The sequence below is a fragment of the Phaethon lepturus genome, unplaced genomic scaffold (genome assembly GCF_000687285.1).
Source record: "Phaethon lepturus isolate BGI_N335 unplaced genomic scaffold, ASM68728v1 scaffold8991, whole genome shotgun sequence".
In the NCBI taxonomy this organism is placed as follows: Eukaryota; Metazoa; Chordata; class Aves; order Phaethontiformes; family Phaethontidae; genus Phaethon; species Phaethon lepturus.
In genome coordinates this window covers 361-25,115 of record NW_010515545.1, presented here as the reverse complement: position 1 = coordinate 25,115, position 24,755 = coordinate 361, and the positions used below count along the sequence as shown (strand labels likewise).

The following is a 24,755-nucleotide window of genomic DNA, read 5'->3' as shown; positions in this document are numbered from 1 at the left end:
AGGATGCACAGGTGGTCTGCCAGAAGCTGGACTGTCCTTGACTGCTCAGCAACAACCCAAAACATCAGCACATTATCAACAGTTTCTCATCCCAAATCCAAAACACAGTCTCGCACTAGCTTCTGTGAAGAAAACCAGCTCTATCCTGGCTGAAACCAGGACAACAGGGAATCAGCAAACAAGTTATTTGAGCCTTACAGCTTGGCTGTTTTCTGCTCAGCAAAAACCCAGCCAGCCTTCAGGGACAGCCCATAGGAGCATTCACTCCCGTGGGTCTCGCCTACTGGAACAACAGGGAAAGGGATACACTTCTCGAAAAACCGCTATGCAGCAGAGAGACAGTTGCTACTGATTTTATATGCTGGGTGTTCAGGTCCTACAGTGACGAGGAGCAGTATGAAACAAAAAGACAGATGGAGAAGTGCTTCTGGTTCAACTTCCAGCATATATCTGGGTTTTAACCAAGGCAGATCGGATGAGAGCACTTTTCTGTTTTCTTCTTCTTTTAAAGCTTGCTGCAGACTTCTGGACCCTCCTCTTGTCTTTAAGTTACCTCTCTGTGGCTCTAACTAGCACCTATTTCATACATTTTTCCGTGGCTTGTGAAGCCATTGTGGGCAGGGTACCACCAGCATTGCTGATAGTGTAACCCTGTGCCAGAGCAAAGGATTGAAATCATGCTGCCAGCTCTGAAATGGTGATGTGCAAAAAGGGGACGGAGAACAACAGCGGCGATGCCCAGTGAGCTGCTATTTTTGAAGCTGTCTTTTCTTTAAATTTTCAGACTGAAAAGATCTACAGCCCATACGCTGGGATCAGTCATACCCAGTTCAACGCCGCAGATGACAATGAGGTCACAAATAATTAGTGTCTGTCATTCATTTCAAATTTATTGCTCTCTCTGCAGAGATTTCTGTGTAAGACAGACATTGCTGGGAGAATGGAGAGCAGAAATATCCAGTCTTAGTTTCTTAACGAGATTAATTACTTTGCAGGACGCATAATTTTCTGGAAAGAAAAGTGACCACCTATTTTTTACCATAAACCCTGTCACAATGGGAAAATTACTAAAGAGGTTTATGTGAGAAAGTATGGCAAACACAGGATCAAACTACATCTGTGATTATTTTACTGTCTTCTTTTTATTATTTGCAACACAATTACAGGCAGCTGTAAATCAGGTTCAGCCAAGGTTCTCGGACATAATAAACCTTTTACCAATTCAAAATAAAAATAAGCAATCAAAAACAATTATACACCCACATTCACAATAGTACAGGTCTGTTCTTAGCTTTTTCCTGGCCTTCCTGCCCCTTCTGGCAAGGTCACCCCCACTTCAGCAGCTGTGGCTTTGCTCCCACACCTCACCCCTCTACCACCAGAAGTCTGCCCAGGTGGTACCAGGGATGCTATGCACAATCACAAGAGGGCCAGCTCCATCACCAACACCACCAGATTTGGTAAGCACTGACAGAACTACTACTACTGAAAAATCTCTGAAATGCCCTTGCTGTCCTTGTCTCAGTCTTAGGTTGGGAAGGGCTCCAAAGCCAAGCTTTTGAGCTTTAGCTACACTTAGACCACCTGCACTCTTGAATACCTACACAGAAGTATTCTGGTTCCTAGCACCTTAAAAGAAGGGAATCAAACATTTCCTTCTAAAAAATCTGGCATAGTCACCCAGCAGTTTTACCTGCAACTCCTGAAACACTTCTACATAAAACTCATCAGCAAAACAGTTGTTTCCTTCTTTTCCAATTCTGATTTCTCAGTTGAAAACATCCCTGCATACCTTCTAAGGCAATACAAATCTTTAGATCCTAGTTTAACCAAGAAAAAAAAAAAGAAGAATCCAGGGCAATAGCAACTCTACATAGATTGACAAGGCTGACTTTTAGCATTTCCAGTTGTACCTTGTGAAAGAGAAGAAAAAGGTTCATAGCCTCTAGAATAGGTTCAGTAACATAGCTAAAACAAGACTCATCTTACAACACTTTTTTAAGTTAGTTCTATACAAACCCACCCTTCTGGAAGCAGGTATTAAATTAGTTGTGTCTAATGAATCAGCCCTAATGCTTCCATCTTGAGTTACTGTATTGTGCTAATTTTGCAATCTCATTCTGTTTCAACTAGAAACTTCAGATGAAGTTGTCGGTCAGCCTCACTGACTGGCATATCTGTAGGCATGGAGGAAAAAAATTGGTCTTCCTCCTTCAGGAGTTAACAGTACATGTTACAGCAAAGTAGGTGCACAAGAAAAGAAGCTGGTTGGAGGTGGAGGAAGAAAGAGCAATATGAGTGAGCTGTTCAACACTGAGCAAAAGGTCACAGCTCACCGGTTGTCTTGCTGTTTATAGCTCCATTTTAGTGACCCCTAAAAATAACTAAGAGGAACAACTTTTCCAAAACAACACGTTTACACAGAGAAAGGCTCAATCACATAAAGAGTGCCTTGCCTCTCATACACACCTAGCACAGCACAGGGACACTCTGATCAGCTGATCAGTTCAGTGCCCAAACTGGGTGCTAGAGGAGACATCCTGGAGAGGCTAAGCAAGTCCCTACGGGGCACAGTTGCTACAGCTGAGAGAAAAGGTGCCATAACCTTTGTCTCAATTCCAAATTGAGCTGCTGAGTCCCACCAGGCAGATGGTTTGACAAAGAATGGATATACAGAGGCTACAAAATGGCAGCAGTAACTACTTTTACAAAATGCTTGGAAATCTTTGGATAAAAAGCACCCAAGTACTTACTACATTACAAAAGCAGCCAATTTTGGGCTTGAGATTCAGTATCAGAAAAAGATCTCTTTTTCAGAGATAAACAAAACCCTTCTTCCTGGGATACCTTATCCCTTGAGGTGCTCCAGGATGATGTTTTTGCACCAGCTTGTATTGGTTCAGATGCCCTTTCTCTGGGCTACTGAATACAAAGCAGGGCCCACTGACAGAAAGTTATGGTACTTGGAGCTCTTTTGCAACCGTGACTGAAATACTGCAGTGCCCCCCAAAGACCAGTGAGGTTGGACTCCCAAAGCCCCGGGAGGTTGGAAGGAGTCGTCCCATCCGCCTCTGGGCAGAAATGATCTTCTGAAAGGTTAAGGAACATCCCAGGATTGCACAAGATATGGTGGTGGAGCCAGAAAATCAAAACCAGTGACTACTTGAATTCTTGTCCTGTTGCGGTTAATTTGGGAATTAAAAAGCAGCCTCCCTCAGTTTCTAACACAGACCTGCTCTGGCAAAAGCTGAAGCATCTTCTGTCCAGTGATGCCCTGTGATGTCAGCAGAAGCTAATGGTGTTACCTATCTGGTAATGGTGTTACCTAGAAGCTAATAGGTATTACCTATCATATGACATCCCATGTAGAATGGCATTTCTCTCTTCTCCATCTTATGATACTACCCTGACTCTGCCAAAAAGCTGAACAAGTTTAACAGCCCGTGCTTTCTTTTTCCTCCCTCTCCCATGCTGTATGCTTCATTTTTGCCAAAGGGCCCTATGTAAAAATTTGCCAAAACCAGATATCTGCCTCTTTCATTGACTCCCAGAAATACTGCACAAACTATGGCTAATGAAAAAATGACCATAGCTAAAGAGTGTCTCTCTGTGATTACTGCCTTGGAGAATAAAAAAAAATTGTTTTGTTCCATAGGCATAAATTTGCTGAATGCATTGGTAGCTCAGTGCACCAAAATTAAACCTGGAAAAGTAAAAGCATTTTGCAGTTGCAAGTGCAATAATCAACAATATCCAGAAAAAAATCTTATTTGAAACAAATTCACTATTTGTCACTATTTCAGTCAACTTTGCAAACAGTAGTATGCAGCATGAGGAGTCAGTAGTATCTGGCTCATGATTCAATCTAAATGTTAAACAGAGCCTGGCCCTTAATTTCTGCATATCCCAGCTTTCCATATCCCAAATCAGTTTCTCCTGCCACCACCCTGCAGTAAGCCTACATAATATATAAGATTTGCTGCCCAGGGAACTGATCTGAACTTTGTCCATATCAAAGGTGCTTATTTTCTGAGCTAGAAGGAATTCTGTGTGTGGATGAGATTTAGTTTTACATACAGAAACATTCACCAAATAGCACTCCTCGGGGACACAGGCTCCAACTCTCTGCAAAAAGGAGAGCAACAAACAAAGCCCCATCCAATTTAAATGACTCCAGCACTTCCATTTATCTGAAATCCAAAATACAGTCCTATTTTTTATAGTTGTAATCAAGTTTGCTGCATCCTTGCTTGAAAGATTTATGTCCCCTACTATCCAGTATCAGACCCAAGCATCTCTGAGTATATACCAGGGAGAAGGCAAACAGTATCCTGTGGCTGATGGTTTGGTAAAGGAAAAAAGCACAATAACCTGTAAAGCTGAAACATTCAATGTCCAAATTTTTGTCTCTAGGTGGTGCAGTGTTTTTGTACCTTGACCTCATCTCCAGACTCTTCTGTCTGTTCAAGTGGGAGCCTGAGATAGTGTTTCCTGCCCTTCATCCACAGACGGCTGACAATCCTGTAAGACATTTATCTGTGAGAAGACTGCTGACCAGCAGTGAAGGGATGAAGTGATTTGGCAGCTCTGCCTGTAGGAGGCTTGTTCCTTTTCTGCCCACAGAAGCTAGTCAGGCAGAGAGAGTGTAGAATCAGGAGCCTTGGATATGATGGAGATTAAGACATATTTTCTAGAAAGAGGACTAATCTCCAGTCCCTTATGTGCTTTGCTCTATGTTTCTTCTATTTTAAAATGGGGACATCTCCTAGTTGCAGAGAGCACTCTGAGGCACAGCCTACAAATACCTGTCAAGTGCTCAAAGTTCATCAGATGGAAAATGCCATAAAAATGCTCTGGGCTGTTATCAGCATCTGGGCTGGAAGCTGACCCTTATTCTATCCTACACACTCTGCCCCATCACATTGATGTATTAATCCTTAAACCCTTTATAGGAAGCCTTACCAGGACAGGATTTGGCCAGAACAGCTTTTTTTCTTAGTGTTTTCATAACATGTAGTCCAGATTCAGGACACCATTGTAACAGATGCTACATGAGCCCAGAAAGACGGTACCTACCCCAAAGAGCTCGCCATCAATGTTGAAGACAAGAAACAGATGCAAAAAAAAAAAACATCAGTGAAGAGGACAACAAGATGACATGGATCAGTAGGAGAGGCAGAGGTTGCAGTACAACAGCGGCCTTGAGGATTTCATCCTTGTCATAACAGCAAGAAAACAAGTTGTTTCATAGCCCATTGGAGGATCTTCTCTCCTATCCCATTGAACAGATTCTATGGAGGGCCAGGTGTAAAAGACAAGCACAGTAGGAAAAACTGTTAGTTATCTTGGCACAATGTGGAGAATGACCAAGTCCATAGACGCATAAAAGAGGCCTGCTGGGGAAAAAAAGGAAAACAGGTCCTTGCAAAGTAATTTTCTCTCTCTGACCTGCTATTCAAATGTGTTTCACATGTGCCACTGCTGGCTTCATTAGCCCTCTTACAGGCCTAATCTTTTGTTCATTGGCTTAGCAGAACAGTAGCATTGCGTAGGCTACTGCCTCTCTAGATACAAAATTCATTAGTGCTTTTTAATTGGAAGAAATACTGTGTTTTTATGTACAGATATCTAATATCAAAAGTAATTGCTTTTATAGAATACTCATTTGGAGCTGGTTTCCCCTCGAGATGAGAAAATGTATTCTAATTACAATAGATAATTCAGGAGGAGATAAACAGATTGATGACTGGGAGGACCAAGAAATAGGCACTACACAGACTATTGGAGATGAAGACAAAAGCCCATTTGTGAGGTAGGACAGTGATCCCAAACCTACAGGTAATAAGAGAGATGCCAGAGTTTTGTCAGAGCCTTGATATAAATAAAATCAATTTCCTAAAGAACAAGGATCCTTAAATAAGGGAGACCTGTGTGATATATTTTTAAACTTAAATTTTGAGTAACAAAAAAAAGAACCTACCCCATATGCCTAATTTTAAATTATATATGTGTGATTCTGATTTTTTTTAATTTTCATTTTAATGATCAAAAATATAATTCACAGAGAAAGATCAGTTTGTTTTCTTTAAATAAATAACAGATGCCAAGATTCTTCTAGAAATTTTAAAATCCCAGCTGACTTGTGGCTTGTGCTGATGAAACTTATAAAATAGATTCTTCTCTTCAGGGCTTTGGAGGAAAGCCAGAAAACACCTCCTCTGGTGATGGCATAAATCTGAAGTTGGGGGGGGCGCGGAGCTGAAATGTTGGTGTAGCTGCCTGGCAGACCACTAATATTGAAAGGAGACAAAATTTGAGTGTCACCAGTTTGGTATCTGGCCTCTGGCAGTAGCCAGTACCCGAGGCTTCAGAGGAAACGAAATACTTGCCAATTAAACTCTGCACAGTCCCTGGAAGCAGAGTTCCCTTCTGAACACCACAGGCAGGTGACTAAAACCCTGAAGCATAATATTAGATTACCCTCATTATCTTAACTCAGACAGGTAGAAATAGGGCTTAAAACTACCCAGTGCCTTTAAAAGCCCAGCCACTAATATCGGCGGATTCAATGGCCTCCTGCAGCAATGAATTCTCTGGTACTGTCACAGTCAGAGTGCCACTGACTCACATGAAATGGATCATCTGTATCAATGTATTAGATTTTCTTTATTCTTTCCAGGGAAACAGAGGTGAGAACTCCTGGGGAAAGTGATCATTAAAATAACAGAGCCACTAGGAAAGGGAAAAGGAGTTCTCCTTGAAAAGCTCCAAGGTACAAGAGCTAAAACTTTGGGACTGTTTAGTTAGATTCAGGAACAAGCTGCTCCAAGCCAAGTTAAAGGGCTTTCATTTCATAAGTGAGGAAAATATCTTTTGAAGAACAAGGAGTTTGGCTGTGTGAATCGCAGGTAGGGAAGGGAAGCAGCAGACCGTTGCAGGAAGGGAGTTCTGACCCAAGGTCTGACAGGATGGAGCCCACAGCTGAAAAGATGCTGTTGGATGCAATGACATTTTCTTGCACCTTCAGAGCTGACTGCATGTCTCTAACCATTAAAAATACCCCTTTGCTTTCTGATGCAGTTCTGGATGAGATATGCCTGACTGGCCTATTCTCAGACCAGCTCAACTACAGCAGTAAATCCCACAGGGTTAGGTTCCATAAGGAAGAAATGATCTTTAAATACAAGGAATCTAAAAAAAAGCATATCTATCTAACTTCAGGTCCTACACAGGCTTGTACTACTCTAGACTCTATTGTGCTGATATTAAACTAACCAAAGGCTGTATTACATCTGACTTTGCCAAGCCTGCCAAATTACTTCCTTTCAGCCCAGGTTTCAGTCAGGCACCCTTGGGACTGCTCTGTCGCAGAGGGATTGTGTCCAAGACTAAGCAAGATTCTTCTCTCCCTGCTGAAGGGTGCTTGGTGAGCTCTCGACAGGGGCCAGACAAGCCCATCTCCTGCAGCATCATTTTGCAATCATGCTCCACATTATTTGCAAACATTCATATGCCTCCCTGCTCATTTACCTAAACAGTCTGCTATTAAATTAAACTAGCATAATCACACAGGCAGCTTTCCCAATAACAAAGTCACATACAACACTTGCCATTTGTATGACTGAAAAGCTCCTGGTTGTTCAACCCATTTTACACAGCAGAGATGACAGCACTAAGCCCAGCCATAGTAGCTGCTGGAACTCAAAATCACATCACGCTTGAAACTACTTTCAAGGATCTCCATTTTCCACAGCTCTGAAATTACTCAGCAAGTTCACCTCTAGCAATGCAACTACAATAAAGAGACAATGTAACACCTACAGACCTGCTGTCTATGCCCACTGTTCTCCCCTCCATGCTCCAAGAGTCACTGTCCGGTGTCTTTGTTGGCCATGAGAGAATCAAATGACTGAAAAGGTCCCCAGTTCTGTCAGAGCAGTGCTGGTTCTCTATCTGCTGCCTCTCAATCTTATCATCGGGCATTTCTCCTTGGGAACAGACGGTAGGAAGAGATCAGCTGCCACTGAGGATATGAGAGTTCAAATACTTCCATCAGATCTCGTCAAGGGCCTGCACTTGAAAACCAGTTAATTTGGGTATCAGTTTTGACAGGAGCCAGAGAGCGCCGTGATTCCGCCGTTTTCCTTTCAGTGTGATACTGCCTTTTAGGCTCTTTAAAAGTGACATACTTTTCTTTTGCATTATTACACAGCAATATGGATGGCTGGCTTCAAAACATACTTTTTTCCTGACAGACTGCCTATTTTACATCCGTAAATATGTGTATTTTTCTTGAACTGTGTTTGTGGGCTTCTTTTTCAGGCACATCTTTGACACTTCTCAGGGAGTTTGGCTTGGCAATTTGGTTTGAGATAGAACTTGCATCTCTGCTTTTCCTCCTCTTCCCTTCTTTCATTTTATTTTCATATCTCACGTCAACATACCCTACAGCTGTTCATTGCTTGTCGATGCCAGGCTGCAGTGCCTCCTGCTATCAACCTCTCAATACACATATGATTTAATTTTATACCAGCAGGACAAGTCAGTTCAAAACCAAAACCAGGACACATTTGAAACAGCAAAAACACAGTCCAGAATCCAGCGTTTAAACCAAAATGCTTCAAATCAACAATTTATGGCAGTTTTGAAGCTACAGTGATTGAAGAAAGTTACTATGCAGAGAGTTCTAATTGATGAGATAAATTGGCAGCTACATTTCTAGCAGATCTATTAGAGCATGTGCCACAACTAAGGGTCTGATTTTCTTTCCTGCTCACAGAGGAGCAGAAGGAGTCCACAGTGCTGAAAACCACACTTGGTTTTGAAGTGCCTTTCTATTGTTTAAGGAAATGTTGAGCCTGGATTTGGTTTTGGCTCTAGAGAGGAAAGTGTTCCCTCTTGAAATCCATAAAAGAAAGCCTATTTAGAAATGAAAGACAAAATGTCACATGGGTAGCTTGTAACATACAATTAATCAGGGTTTTATCAGGGAAAAATAAAAAGAATTAGGTACCTTATTCTTTGGAGGAAGTAAATCAAAGGATGAGATAGTTTTGCAAAAGAAAGGAGAAATGAAGATAAATAGCAACTGTCAATAAATTTGAGAAAATAAAGATGCAATGTTAGGGAAAAAATATTGGCACAATGTTTTATTTAAAAGCGGTAATAAAAACATTGCTTGCTTTGATTTCTGCCCTTTCTAGTTTATTGTTGATATAAAGATAAATTGACTCAGACTTCCAGGAGCAGGAAAGCTACGATCCACTGTTACAAGCACTTTAAAAAACAGCACTGCTATAACACCTGATTCATTATTAACAAGATTGGCTTCATTGTGTGTTGGTATTTAGGAATTGACTGTGACCTATGGCTAGTTTACGCCCTGACAAACTCACTGCAAGACAAAGTGGGCTTTGTTTGAAAAAGTGGGGGTGCATTTGGTAACAACATGCTGCTTTGATCCACCTACAGAGCATGTTTAAAGCTATCATCACATGCATACAGAATTCAGATCATATATAAAGACAAGGGTCAAGTTTTTGTGGATCAGACTTCTCCAATTTACCTTCCTAAGGCCCCTGACTGCAACAGTGCTTATCTGGTTTCCACCAAGGCAACATAAAAACAAATTCAAGTTTCAGAGACTCAATTTTTCTTCACGCTTTCCTTTACTTTATGCAGAAAAGCCATAAAAGAATGAATGTTACCATCCCCTGATGTGTCTCAGGTTTGTACTTATGACTACGTTGTAAGATGTTCAATTACACAGTAGAGAGAGAAATTAAGACAGTGATAGAAGGGGCTTTTATACAGGAGAAGATCCTTCAGTGAAGAGACAGGTATGAATTAGAATTTGAATTTTAGAAAACTGAGGTCTGAGCTTATGGCTTGGACTCATCACTCTTCAAGGACACAAAGCAGATGTGCCATCCGGTTATGCATAAACTTCAGGTCAGAGCCATGTTTCCCATAAGCAGAAAGAGCTTTCCAGCACCGAATGGTCCCAGTGAAAGCCAATGCTGAGCACCTGGGCCATGAAGGATATCTGATGAGATGAGCAGCAGAGCATGCTTCACACTGCCTAGCAAAGAGCAGTATAAGATCATTTATCTGCTCCTCGTTTAATTTATTCAGTGACTGCTGAAAGGCAATGAGACAAGCTGGTGGGACCCAAGTCTGCCATTTTAGGAAGCTGAAAATAAAGGAGGCTCTCCTGCTGTACTGATGTAGTGTCAGGGAAATTTCATGCTGCTGTAGCTATTAACTGAAGTAAGCAGGAAAACAGAGAAAAAATGCTTGCGTTAACATATTGCCAATTAACAGAGCAAGCAAAGGAATTCAATGTGAAGACCGGAGTCTGGTTGCTTTAAAAGCCAAGAACTTGATTTTCATGTTTGTGTTTAAATGAGTAAAAATCTCATTTGTCACCAATATGATTTTTAGCCTGGTTTGCTATGAAAAAACAGTTTGCGGGATCATGCTGTCTGCATTTGTCTATCAGTCTACTTCTCTCTCTCATACCCTCCCCTCACCTCCACTTGCTACATTTTGAGGACTGTGTCTAATTTCAGCCAAAGCTTGGCAGACAGTCAGAGGCCTCAAAAAATCACATTGCTGTAAGTGTCACAGAAGTTGCAGTTCCCAGTTTCTTCTGGGAAGAAAGTGGCATTAAAATGTTACTACTGAGAGAAGACATTCAGTGAATGATCAAATACAAGAGACCTGTTGGAGCTATTAGAGCCCACCCAAGAATTCACCTTTAGGATACCAACCTACAAGGAAGTCAGCTTTCTTGCTTCTGCTGCTCAAGAAACGAAATATTTATTTTTAGAATTAATTGTGGTAATTACTGGATATCTAGGTCTGTTGGTTGTCTGGCTGTTATTTGTATCATTGATTAGCAATATCATGATGTAAGAAGCTGCACAGACTAGTATGGACTCAGACCTCCTCAGTTAAATAGAGGACACAGATAAGGGGAGGGGAAGAAAAAGAGCAGAGAGATGAGCTGGCACCACAGCTAAAGCGCAAAAGAAAGGCACACCTGGAAATGAATCTCAGGTCTTGTATTTCAGCAGCTCTAAATATTTTCTCAAAAGCTGGCACTGAAGCTGCTCCTTTAGCCCCCAGTTCCTGTTTCTGTGAGCTTACACATGCTTCTTGTCAGGTGTTAGTGGCAATGATGAGAACCAGGTTAAGTGATAATACAGCATGCTTTTTGGTCACAGATTAGGGGATTCCTAATGAAATAATGAGGTATGTCTGTGACCCCTTTTAAAGCTACTTTCCCTGTAAAGATATCATGTTAAAGAAAATTCACATGGAAATGCCTGACTCACTAAATTAGCGCTTCTTCCCTTGGGAAGCGAGAGACACAGACTTAGAGCCGAGGCACCATGCCAGCAGGACACACCACTCCATGCAACTCTGCCTGTATCCCCCGGCATTTATTAATCCTTCTGTTTGTTTACAGTAGGGGTGCTTTTCCCTCACTACCTTTCAAAAGACTATAAAACAATGTATGATCCCAAATCCATACAGCCTCATCAGCAGAGTATCAAACAAAACCTTTTTTTTTTAACAGGGAATTTGTCAGTTCAGTATCTGTCAAAATACTTTTGAAAATTAAAAAACCTCTATTTTCACAACCATATCCTGAGACACTCATATCCAGCACAAAGAAGCCATAGGCATGGAATACCACCCATCAAGCAGACTAGAGACATCTTCCAGTTCAGGGACAAAACCAAAAGATCATATGCTGACTTCTTTTTCTAAAATAAATTTCTATTGAGAAATACACAGTTTTGGTTTGTGATAGTACAGCGTACAGAGGATCTCTCAGCCTACCATCACACAGAGCACCACCTACTCACACCTAATTGGTGTTGATCCTGCATAGCTGTCCTGCCCTTTGGGACAGGATCCTGATCTTGCTACTATAGTGCCGTAAGTAGGCTACGTAAGAGGCAGTTTTCATCACTTGAAATTCTGGTCCAGAATAGTTATCAACAATCTACGTTAACATGAATTGTCAGACTGTGTTACGGGCTTTCCCAGAATAACTTGTTGTACATTGTGCTGCAATGGAGAACTCCACTTCACCTTAGGGCTAGAGCAGTCCTGTCATGACTCATGCATAGACCCCGACTCCAGTTCACTAGTCCCATGCTTACTTCATCAACTATAAGCAACTTTAATAAGAAGAATTTTACAAAGTATTTCACTGGTCTTTCTTCCACAACCTCTACTGTGTCTCTAAGACAGCAGTATTTTTTCTCCAGCTTCTTGTCAGTATGATTAAAAGCTGAGATATGCCTAAACAACAAATCCTGCAACATATGCAGAAATGCCCTCTGCAATGATCCACGCCTTCTCTGAGGGCTGCATCACTCAGCTGCTGTCTGTTGGCACGCCAGGCTGCACCATCCCAGCTTCAAAGTTAGGCCATGTCTTTGTTCTCTCATGAATATTTCTCTACCATTTCTGAGTATCTTCTGTTCACTCTTCTCACTGTGCAAGAAAGACTTAAAAATCTCACTTTGTGAACTTTTTAATGTGTGACAGAAAGAGGGAGACAAAGAACCCAGTTATTAGGCAGGTCAGGTTCAGAATGAATCACAGAAGAAATTCTTAATTTCGTGACCTCATCTAAGAGGGCTCTCTGCAGCCTGAAATGGGAACAAGGCTGTGAATATGGGAACCATACCAAGCTGACTCTTTCAGAAAACAGAAGATTTTACATATAACCCCACTGGATACCAGCATTACAAAAGCCACTTCCGTTCCAGAATTAATTTTCTGTTGAATGAAAATGCATTGAGCCAGATGGATCTATTTCAGGAAGAGGATCAGGCTGGCACAGGTCTAAAATAAAAGATTATTGGTTTTGTGTATTCCAAGCTGGAGTAGATGAGAACGAAGTGTTCAGTGCAGGTGCTGACATGTTCAGGTCTACACACAGAGGGGTATCCCAGGAAGGATACATCAAGTTAGTTTGCCAAATAATTAAATAGAAGAAAGATGGGAAATTTCTAATGAATACCTGCAAATCTTTTCACTGTCCCCTACAATAGTAGCAGTGAATAAACAAAGGACATTCTTCAAGTCTTGAGAGAGCTGCAAACTCTAGCAGATGCAAAAGGTCATTAAAAAGTGGGAGAAAAGACCGGTCACCAGGAAGAAATACACAAGCAGGCTCCAGCAGAGCATTTGGCTGCCCACGTCCCTGCGATGGTGCTGAAAGTCCAAAGCCTAAATCTGCAGACCTGGGTTCTGAGGATTCTCCATGTGACACAGAAATTATATAATCGAACTACCAAAAAAATGTGGTTTCCAAACCCAAGGTTAACACAGGCTAACACCTCAACTACTCAACCACCCATTTTTCCAAGCCGAACCACTCACTGCTTGTTTAAGTTGTAAGCACCAACTATTTCAGCAGTTAGGTATTAGGTTGTTTAATAACCTGAACATGATCAGCTCACTATTACCTCATACTTCACTCCCATCCCATCTGTTACACAGAGCCACCTGCAATCTATCATCATGTTTTAGGATTAACAGCTCTGTGCAGCAAAATCTGTTTTTTCCTATTAGAGGTGTGAACAGTACCCAGTCCCTGCTCAGCACCGCCGGTGCAGCGCTTGTAACGCAAACAACATGGGAATACAGGAGCCTCATTGGCCAGCTGACACCAGCACAACGGGTATCAGCATCTTTCGTCAGCAGGTTTGGGCTTGTGGTAGTCACCAATGGGACTGAGCTTTGCAGATGCAAAATTGTGCAGCTATCAGTAGCCTCATTTTACAGAAGGCTGGATGACTAGAAATCTGCCTTACAAGGAATCTATAAAGCAACTGCAAATTTTAATCCCAATGAAGTCTAACCTTTGGGTTATATAATGCTATTTCAATTGAGGATATTTTTAGTGTTATCACTGCCTTCAGTTCAGTATGCACAGGAAAGAATACCACCAATCTTTTCTACAACACAAAGCTTGCTTGAAAATGAGCTATATAACAAAAAAATACATTTTTATTTACAAAAGCTTCACATCCTAGAGGCATATGAGAGCTGTAGAAAAAATAAATTCAATTTCTAAAAGGGCAGTAAGGCCCCATTGCCAAATAAAATACAAAAACAGCATAAAAAATCCAAATGAAAAACAACCAATTAACCCTATCACCCCACAAAAAATGCCACAGAGACAAAATGAGAAGCAAACTTCTCCAGTATTGCAGGAGAGGGCTTTCCAGCTGTCATGGTGGATAGCTTCCAAGAAAAATGAGCTCCTGTGCAACAAAGCCCCTTTTGCTTTGGGAATAGTACAGCATTACCTTGGCTAGGACGGTAGTCTGAGCTGTGGGAAACAGGAATTGGAGACTGTGTGTGACCTTGCACAAGTTCCAGTTTTTGTTGCATTCCAAAGTGCTCTGATGCACTGAGGATAACTCCTAGGTGCTAGCATCTGGAGTCCAAGGCCAGTGCTTGCAGTAAGGACCTGCCCTCCTGCCAGGAAGAGATCAAACCTTTGGCTGAAGTCTGGGATGGGGCTAGTCAACAGAGGATGCTGAAAAGGCAGGAATGAAAAGTCCCATCCTCGCTTTGAAGTCTGAAAACATTTGCCCACATAAGGCCCACAGCTCTAAAGAATGCAGCAGAAATCTTATTCTTCACCTAAAGGAAAGGGAAAATTATATGATTCTCCTTTTGATTTTATTTTTTAAACAACTTACTAGTGGTTAAGGCATTCAGCTAGGATGCAGATAACCCATATGCATGTAATTGCATATGCACAATAAAAATACGTATTCAATCCAATCTGGAGGAAAAGTCTAGTTTTGGATCCCAGTTAAACTCCGTCAGTTAGGCACCACCACTGTCAAACTGAAACAAAAATTATCATAGGCAGAAGCAGATCTCAAAAGTCAAAAGCAAAGGGCTTCTACCGTGCAGGCACTGGCTGAGGGATGGGGAAGCTATGTCCGTGGGGCCACAGGCAGCAGCTGAGGCATGAGGGGTTGTGTCCAGCAGCATATGTAACGGAGAGGGTGTGAGAAGAGGATTCATTTTTGCTCCCTGGTAGGTAGATAGTATTGTGCAGTGTTGTGGAAACAGATAAATCAATCTCTGAACAAAGCTTACTCAGATACCAGGAGCAAGACAGATGCGATAAGGCTGCTAATCTGACCTCCTGGTCTGTGTACCTCTTTTTGCAAAATGCAAACTGAAGCCAAACAGCACAAACACAGAAGCAAAGACTCCAGTAGTAGGAGTCAGAGGTAGAAACACAAAGCTCACCAGATCTACACCAGAAAGGGGAATAACTCCAAAACCTTCAAGGAGGAAGGGTTCTGTTCTCAACCATACTAAAACAGTACAGGGACACTGCATGAATTCATCCTTTATATTACATATATATGATCATAACTAGGCAATATACTGTTCATCCTGTGGCGGAAGTACCTTAACTTGGCCAGATTTACTACTGGAGTCACTATGCTGATAACTGCTGGCTGTGCCAATGCTTCTGGATCAATAGCACAGATGAATTTAGGCAACTGACTTCAACAGAACTAAGTGCATGGGTGAGCTAAAAAGAATTTGGATCACGGCTGCAGGCATAAAAAACTATTTGAGCAAGTTACCCCATCCAACCAGCATATCTTTCACTGTCCACACAATGCACTGCTGACAGCAGAACAGGGGTTGGCAGGATATCTGCTGTTTGCTAAGAAAGCAGTGTGGGATTTGTACCTGACTTAGATTCCTGACTAAACACGACTGCTAACTGTGTCACAGACATGGTTTTTAACAATTCTCCCCTGGAACAAGAACTAGTAACACACTAGTAATCCCACAGAGACACGCTCTGTGCTTCCTGAGTCTCTGAAGTCTATGACAGAGGATATCCCTCACAGGTATCTCTGCCTAGTCTAACACAGCCCTATGTGAACCTCTGTAGGTAGTACTTGTGTTTCACAGTATCTGAATATTTAAAGAACTTCACAGAAGAGAGAGACCTGGCAGGATCCATTTTCATCCCTGATCGGTTTATCTGACATTAAAGCCTAGTTGGGAGACCTTTTATGCTGCTTGTACGAAGCAGTGATTCAAATGCAACTCTAGCAAACCTGGTTTGAGTCATGCCTTACAAAGTGAGACCCTCACACTAGTAAGCACTTACTCTCATGAGTACTCCAGTAAAGACAGCTGGATTGCCTGTATAAGTAGCTCTGAAATGTAAGTAGAAAGTAGATAACTGAGTTTCATGGCTGACTTTTGCCTACACAGGCTCAGATTTTCCTCTCTCCCTCCTGCCACAGCTAATTGCCTGAAAAGGGGAAAGCAGTGGTTTGTACAGCCAAGCAATTGTCTTCCTGGAGCGGTGTCCAGTGGCACACAGGTATCAAAGGCCTTTACATCAGCAGCTTCTCTCCACAGACATGCCTTGGCCTTGCAGAGAGGGAGGAGGCGTTAGGGCTCTGCTGGGGGATAGCACGGCTTTTGCCAGTGCTATACCATTTTACTGTGGCTATTCAACCCAAGGGAGATACTGGCATTACAGCAGCCTCTTAGGCATTTGCTCTAACATTTAATCCAGGAGGTTAAGATTGAAGCAAATGCACTAAAGAATCCCACAGGCCCAACATGTTCCTTTGTACTTTCATCCATTGAGTTTGGGTCATTTAGATGTCATTTCCCAATGATGCTGTGCAATCGTTAACCCACTCCTGTAGCATTCTGTCACCAAATACCTCTGCCTGATAGAACGACTTTTAAGTAGCAGTGCTTAGAGAAGCTGTTTCTAAAACCTTTTCCTTGGTTTAGTTTTCTTAATCATTGCCCATTCTCACAGGATGACATGCAAATTACAGCTCAAGCATTAAAAGTATAAATCAGACTGTGGTGGCAAGTGAAAGGGCTCCTAGAAAACAGCTCCAAGGGAGGTGGTGCAAGGCTTAAAATATTCAGAAATCTATATTCTCAGCTTTTCTAAAAATGCTTTGCTCATTTACTTAGACATCTTTTCAGTCCCTGATAAAACTGTGTCCACACTGCTTGTGATGACAAAGCAAAATCAGGTCTATTGTCTCCTCAGCTATGTGCCCTGCAGATGCCCTCAGACTCTCCTCCAAAGCCAGTAATCAAGAACAATACTTGAAAAAATAAAAAATGTATTAGGTCTTTTGCCATCTGTCAGAGATTCCCAGAATTGGCCCTTTTCTACTGCATTGTTTCACTAAGGACTCCCCTCACTGAGGATACAAAACAATCCATGGTCCCAGGCTCATCCTGGGCTTGAGAGCAGATCCCTCAGAACAAGTTGTCCAAGTAAAATAAAGGGAGAGGCAGGTAGCCATATCTGTTTTGCAAGGCAGCTTTGCAAGACTGGGTAGAATGCGCACAAGGTAGCTTAGTCTGATGGCAAACAGAAAGCAGGTTTGCTTATCCTGAGGACACCCCTTTCTTCCTCTTACGACAAGACCAACAAACTTATCTATAGTCACTGAAGTAAGCCCTTCCAACACACATTTCAGCAAGATGACATAAGAGGCATAAACGAAATAACAACACATGCAAAAGTATTGAGAAATGAAAGGGCCTGAAAAATGCAGTAAGAGGGGTAGGAAACTGGTGTGAGAGCTCCTCTGGATGTTCCACTAGGTTTCCCACAGAAAGAGCTGCTGCACTATCCTTCTGTGCATAGCAATGAGTCCAAGTTAGCTAAACCAGATTAAATAAAAAGCTAGTGCAAAGAATCACAGAAGCACAAGCCCGCTTCCCTCACCGTGGGAGGAGAATGTCAAACACAAGGATAAGAAAGCAGAACTCAGCTCCAAAATACCACTTCCCTGGACATGTACAGGCTTGCATATACACACATAGCCCACTCCATTTAGATCTACGCCAGACCACCATCACTTCAGCAAGCCAGCTGGTGAAGCTCAATTTTAAGGAAGGACCATTTTGCCACAAATAGTAATCCCATCCTCCATTCCCTCATTTTTAGAGGACCTCTTGTTCATGCAAATGAAGGCCTTTTCCTACTGCTTCAGAGTTCAAAAAAACAAGGCCAGAGAAGTAATACAGATTATCCATGCCACACTCTTGTATGCTACCAGGGCAGATACTGTGGGCAATGAAAGATGACAGAACAGAAATTAGAGGTAAGCCAACACTGAGAAGATGAAGCCTACCAAGCGTGGAAGCTATCTTCACCAGGTGAAATTCCATACTCCTCAGTGTACTGGAGTTTGCAAATAAGAACTTGAAAGCCTAGCAGACTAGATTTAGAAATGAGTTACAGAACCAGGATTGTCACCTTCATCCCTAGCAATACTACCATGCATTTAAACTCAAATTAACCCCAGATAAATGATAGGACCTGAGACAAAGTTGCATCACACTGCTCTCTGATTACTCCCTTCTGTTCCATAAGTCAAGCAAATCTTGACTCAGGACCTTGCTTGTACCCTGGCTACAGGTAATTTTCATATTCTTTTTATGTCCTACAGGACTTGCTGAGTAACCAGCAAGTGTCAGCTGCGTTGCAGCATGTCTCCAAAACTGTCTGGGAAACCTGGATATTCCAGAACACCTCAAAGGATAAAAACTATAGGGCAGAAAGACAATTTTTAATCTGTTTGCATCTGCCATGCTGTCCTTGAAACAGGTTTTGCCTCCACCTACAAGGGTTTCAGATATTGACAGCCATTTCCGTGGCACCATAGCTATAGCGTTTTAGGAAAAGCAGACACAAGTCATATGCACATCCAATTAAGACTTGGCTGCTTTACCTCTGTGCTTTCAGGAGAAGATGACTTTGGGTCAGTGGGAGGATCTCTATCTGGCTTTCATTCTCAGAAGCTTAAGTTCTCTTATTTCAGAGGACAATTTTGATCAATAGGACTACAACAAAGTTGGAAGCTGCTCTGCTATCATTGGCTTCCTTCCTTCCTGTTACCCAAAACATCACAGGCTCTTTTTCTGTTCTTTTTTTCCCCCTTCAGTTTGTTAGTTTAAAATAAGTGATGGAAATGATTAGCAAGTGAAACCCCACAAATAACAACAACAATAAAAAAGTATGCCAAGTATACTGAGAAAGAGAGACTGAGTACACATTAGTAAGGTTAGAGACAGGCATTAATAAAAGGAAAATTTGTTAAACATGACTCATTTCTTTTCCTTCCTTTCATAAATCTTATTATTTCCTTGGAGAACAGCCATGCATTCAGTGGCTGGAACTGCATTTTTAAATGATGCACTTGGTTTAACTGCAATCTGCCTTTACTTACTTAAAAAATCAAATAAAGAACTCCCCCCGCCAAAAAACAACCTCACCTCCCACCCTCAAGGGTATTAAGTTAAAGTCAAGTTTTCTAATACTCTAAACCTGTATGCTGTTTATAGATGTGCAACAACCACACTGCAGCTCTCCACTAGAAAGATGAAAGCCCCATATTTATTCTTCCAACTCCAGCCACATCTACAAAGAAATGGAAAGAAACTGAACTGGAATACCTCCTAAAAGGCAACAAAAACAACATCAGTCAAAGATTTTCTTTTCACCTCTGTAAACATTGCTTTTAATCCTATGTAGTACAAAAGATTCAAGTTCTACACAAATAAGTGAGTCAATGAGAAAATTACCACATGATTTTTCTGTCAAAATAAGCTTTCTTCCCAGCAACAAACGCAAAAAGCAGAAACATTACATAAAAAAATAGTTACCACTATATGAAACACAGAGTGCAGGGAGAGACTTTAAAATCACTGATGTGCTGCTGGAATTGAGATATATTTTTCATATTTGCCAATATATTTTGAAGAGCTGAATGCAATTTTGCCCATTTTACAAAAGAGATTTACCCTTTTTTTTTTCCTATGAAACCTTTAGACCTTTTCTTCCTGAGGTGCCTAAGTAGAGTAATATTATTTCAAATATTACGTTATATTTTTATACGGGCTATCCAAATATTGACTCATGATGTTTTCTTCCCTTATTTTGGGGAATAAAATCCTGGCCTTCCTGAAATCATTGGTTTTGAGTTTCCTCAGCTACATAAATCAAGACTAACACAGCTAAAGCCAAGGTGAAGTGGAAATCAGTCTTTTGGACTTGACCATCACCTGGCAATACAGAAGGTCAGGCCTGTAACAATGTTTACTTGCCAAAGCTTCAGTAACTGATCCAGAACAATTGAAAATACTTGTTATCAGCTGTGTGGTGAACAGATAAACTGCAGCCTAACTTAAAAATAAAAGAAAAAAGAAATTTAGTTGGTATTTTTCACTCTTGCCTTCACAACGCCCAACCTTGCATTTCTTTTAAAAATCCTCAAAATGAGACCACATGAAGAAATCTCTCACCAGTACAAGGAAAGAACAAGGCTGAGAGCAGTCCCTTGACTTGATACTTGAAAAAGTATCAAAAGCAGTTGATACTTTTGGAGTTAATTATGTGCTAATTTTGTCAGATGCATGTTAGCATCAGACCATAACCAAATGAAATAGAAATAGTTATAACATGAGAATCTGTATGTGGGTATGAAAAGGTGCAGTTTCATTAATGTAAGGCTGGCAGTTACACTTAATCTTCCCCCATGCACACGTGGCTTTACCTCTCTTCTCTGCAAAGTAATTACTCTTCAACTGAAAGTTGCCAGCTGTAAAAGCTTCTTTTTGACAAATCTGATGTGGACATTTGCGTGATTTATTTGCAGCCTGTTCCCAACCCTTACTTTCTGTATGGAAATTTGGAACCATTTTCAACCAGCCCCAAGCCTATGAAGAATAAACTGGCCTTTTAAAAATACTACTGTACTTTTTAAGTATGCAGATTGCCAGGCTGAATTTTAAATGCAATCACTTTGCTTCCAGTACACTCTAAAAATCAGGAGTCACAGTCTGCATGAATCAGTCCCCTGCACCTAGGACCTGCTATTTCCATCATTTTAAGCCTGTGTGCTGCAATTACATGAATTGTCTGCTTTTTCCCCCCAGCCTCCTCCATGAAATGCATATGCAATATAAAACTCATTTATCATATTGGAAATTGCTATTGTATTTAATCTTCCCAAAGAGAGCAAAATCAAATTATGATGTGTAAAGAATGATAATCTGCCAAATTCAAGGAAATACTCCAAACTTATCCCTCCACATCTACAACAGAATAGGTCAAAGAAGTCTAATGTAGAAGACATGGGTAGGAAGACATGATGTGAGCATACATAATGAGAAGATGAAAACTCTCTTAATCTTTGCAGATTGAATGAAATCTAATTACATGCTGTATTGATTGTTGTGTATTACTGGAAAGAGACACTGAAAAGGGAAAAAAGCAATTACGATGAAATTGTAGTCTGACCCTTCAATTGCTTTTGGCATGAAAGGTTATGCTCTACTCAGGGCATCAAAAATTCTTTATCCTCTATGGTAAATCATTAGCAACAGACTCAGACGCAAAAGTGATTAGGGGAAAAATTCAGTCAATTAAATTTTTTTTATTTTTCCCCTTTACAAAAAATAGAGGCAGAAAATACCAAGGTGTTGTGTTATCATTATGCCATTTGATGAGTTGCTATTAAGCCTATCTGGCATTAGTTCTGTGTTGACTGACAATAAATCATATTCATCAATAGAAATATCATAGTAAAAATGAAAAATATACAGAGACTAATGAACTAGATCTAGAATAACTCAGTTTTTCAAAACAAATGCTATCATCAAAGTCAAATATTAAGGGGTAATATAAAGTTTCACCAACGAAATTCCACAGACACGTTCCACTGCTTTCCTTTCCCTTTGCCACTCCACCCATTTACTTCCACCAAAGCCAGCAGCAGCTGAACGTAAAGAAAGCTTTCAAAAATACTATTTTCTTAAGTTGATAGAAAACTGTAGCACGAGCCAACTGAAAACTATTGTTTGGGTGTATGTCTGCATGACTCTGCAGGGAATCATGGCAATTCTCATTCATTCTATTCTAAAAATTCTTGTTCTGACAAAGATAATTGCAAGGACAAGCTTTCTACTGACTTTCATGCATGGTCCTCTGCGTTCTACACACACCTCCACAGGCATTGTATGCACAGGTTTTTTGCAGATTGAAAAGTTAATGAGTTCTCTAGTGATCAGTTTTAGGATGCCTCTTGGTACACTTGTGACATTACTGCTTGTCTTTATTTTCCTTGCAGAAGGTACACTTTCAAATAACATTTCTTTGATTGCATGAAAATAAATAAGTGTGACAGAAACAAAACTCTGTACAGCTGCAGCTGCAGGGCTGGTCTCTCACAGAATTGTCTTTCTGTTGCACCAGATCTTCAACAGAGTCCCTAGAAAATCCAGTTAAGGTCTTAACAGTTCAGGACTAATCCAAATAGAAAAGAAAAATGAAATAAAAGATCACTGAGACTTTATCATCAAAAATACAAGATACTTAATAGGTGGCTCTAAATTTCTAATCTCAAAACAGAAAGGAACGAGAGAAGAAAATTGAAACACTGATCTGGACAGACCTACCATAACAATAATATTGAGTTGGACTCAAACTCCTGGTGCTTGCAGGAGTTCTGGGTATGCAAGGAATTCATATTCCTTATGAATAAAATCTGTCTACCCATGTCTGTCTCCTCCTAGAAAAGTGACTTTGACCCACCTCATTAAAAAGTAAGATCCAAGAAGGCCTCAGATAACTCTCTAACCTTGCGATAAAGCAGTATACAGGATAATGTCTGAGAAACCTTGCACAACACTAGGATGAAACTGTACAGCTCCAGAGAAGACAGAGTGCTTGTGTAATACCAGTCCGTCCAGGAGACATGGTAGGGCATTGTCACAGACAGGCTCCCTTGAATCTCAATGCCCATTAATGGCATAAGTAATGAGACTTATTAAAAATGGAATGCCAGTGAGCTAAACCCCAACATAGATGCTTGATCCTGATTTCACTTACAGTAATGCAACTCTGATGATTTCAGTGAAGCACCTCCTAATTTTTTAGGACTTCTCGGTTTTGTTGCCAGAGGATGGGCGAAAAAAAAAAAAAAAGAAGAAAGTGACAAAGTTATCCTATCACAATAATGTTGAGATAATTAATCTGTGTTCATGTAACACTGTGTAATAAAAAAGAAAAAATGTGTCAGAGAGAAACTGAAGGGAAACAAATAGGAAATTTGAACAGCTCAGCTTGAAAAACTTTCTGTATTTTCCTGTGTAAGAACTTCCAAGAAGAAGAAATTGCCTACAGTGTTCATCACAACCTGAAGAAGCAACACAACATTTAAGCTCAAGTAATTTCATTGTGAAGTTCCATATCCAATAAACCAAATTAAAGAAGAAAAAGAAAAAAAGTCTCCCAAATAGAGGCATACTTTACAGAGAACTGCTTGTTTGCTTTGAAGCCAAAGTCATCACGTGCAATGGTTTCTGCCTAGTACATTAAGGACTCCTGCTGATTCTCCAGGGGTGCTACGCTGAGATGAACCCAGAGCAGGTAAATCCCACCCAAAGTCCCACCTATGAACAACACCAAGAACAAATCAATTCGGGCCAAAAAAACCCATTCATTTGAGCTACGATGGATATAGCTCAGGGACTGATCTAATTTAGTTTGGGAACTCTATGGCTTTGTTGAATTTGGGAAGAGGATTTCCCTCTTAAATCCTACATTCTTCAAAACTGTTCCAAAATATGGTTAGGAAACACAGCTGTTGATGCTTTCCCTCTAATTCATGAATGTGTATTTTTGTGACTAACACCCACACTCCACATTCCCCTTCTCTCTCCCCTGTTTATACAGATGAGTGCGTAAGGGGATGCCTGTTCTATAACACTTGCTGGCATAGACTGCATATTACCGTAACTGTCTAACCTACTTGGATTTATACATTAATTCCAAAAGCAGTAATAGGAAATATATTTTGTCCTAACCCTCCTATTTGTCTGTATTTTAAGACCACAATAGCCCTTGTTAAATCAATGTTACAAGTAAGATTTTCACAAGCAGCCTAGACGCACATTTGGTATACTTAAACATATTTGCACTGGAAGTTTTATTTGGTGCTAGACACTAAATGTTACATTTATATTATAATTTCATGTAAAGTTCACTCCTTCAGCCTCTTCTTGTCTAAAGCACTGATGTATTTAATCACATACTTATTTCTTTGATGTTCCACATTTAGAACTTTATGAAGCTATGCAAACACAAATGCATTTGTTTTGAAGATTTAGTTTCTGTATGAAACGTTAGTTGTCCTATACCAACTTTTATGGCTTAGCCTGTTCCAACTACCATGGAAGGGCTCTTTGCTTACCTACCAAGATTTTTCAAGGCTGGTGAACTAGAACAGTATGTCATAAAAAGAAGTGGTGGATGCTTCCCCTCCTCGCCAAAGATAATATCAAATTTAAATGGCAAAGTCATTACGAAAACATATGGATGCTATGTTTAAAAAGACCATTAAAAGTACACAGCATATGAACTCAGTAGACTGTTTTTACACTAGTTCTGAGACCAAGTATATGACTTCCAGTTCTATCCGAAGAGTATATTTGCTATACAAACACCTACCCATGCAGAGTTAATATTCAGGCACACTGTAAAATCTGGTACAGTTTGCAGGGACTTCCACCGATCTTTAAAGCCATGAACTCTGCAGCCTCCTTAACTTTGTATCTATTGGGAAGTCCTGACTTTGGACGGAGAGTTGGCAAGGGGGATTCAGCAGATCCCTCCAGCAAAA

At 40.7% G+C, this 24,755-nt stretch overlaps 1 protein-coding gene across 1 annotated transcript in view; it reads right to left on the bottom strand.

Annotated features, from left to right (window-relative positions):
• GALNT9 (polypeptide N-acetylgalactosaminyltransferase 9) overlaps window positions 1-24,755 on the bottom strand; it is a gene marked incomplete at its 5' end in the record, with an annotated part of 152,794 nt that overhangs the window by 127,685 nt on the left and 354 nt on the right. The window lies entirely within an intron of this gene.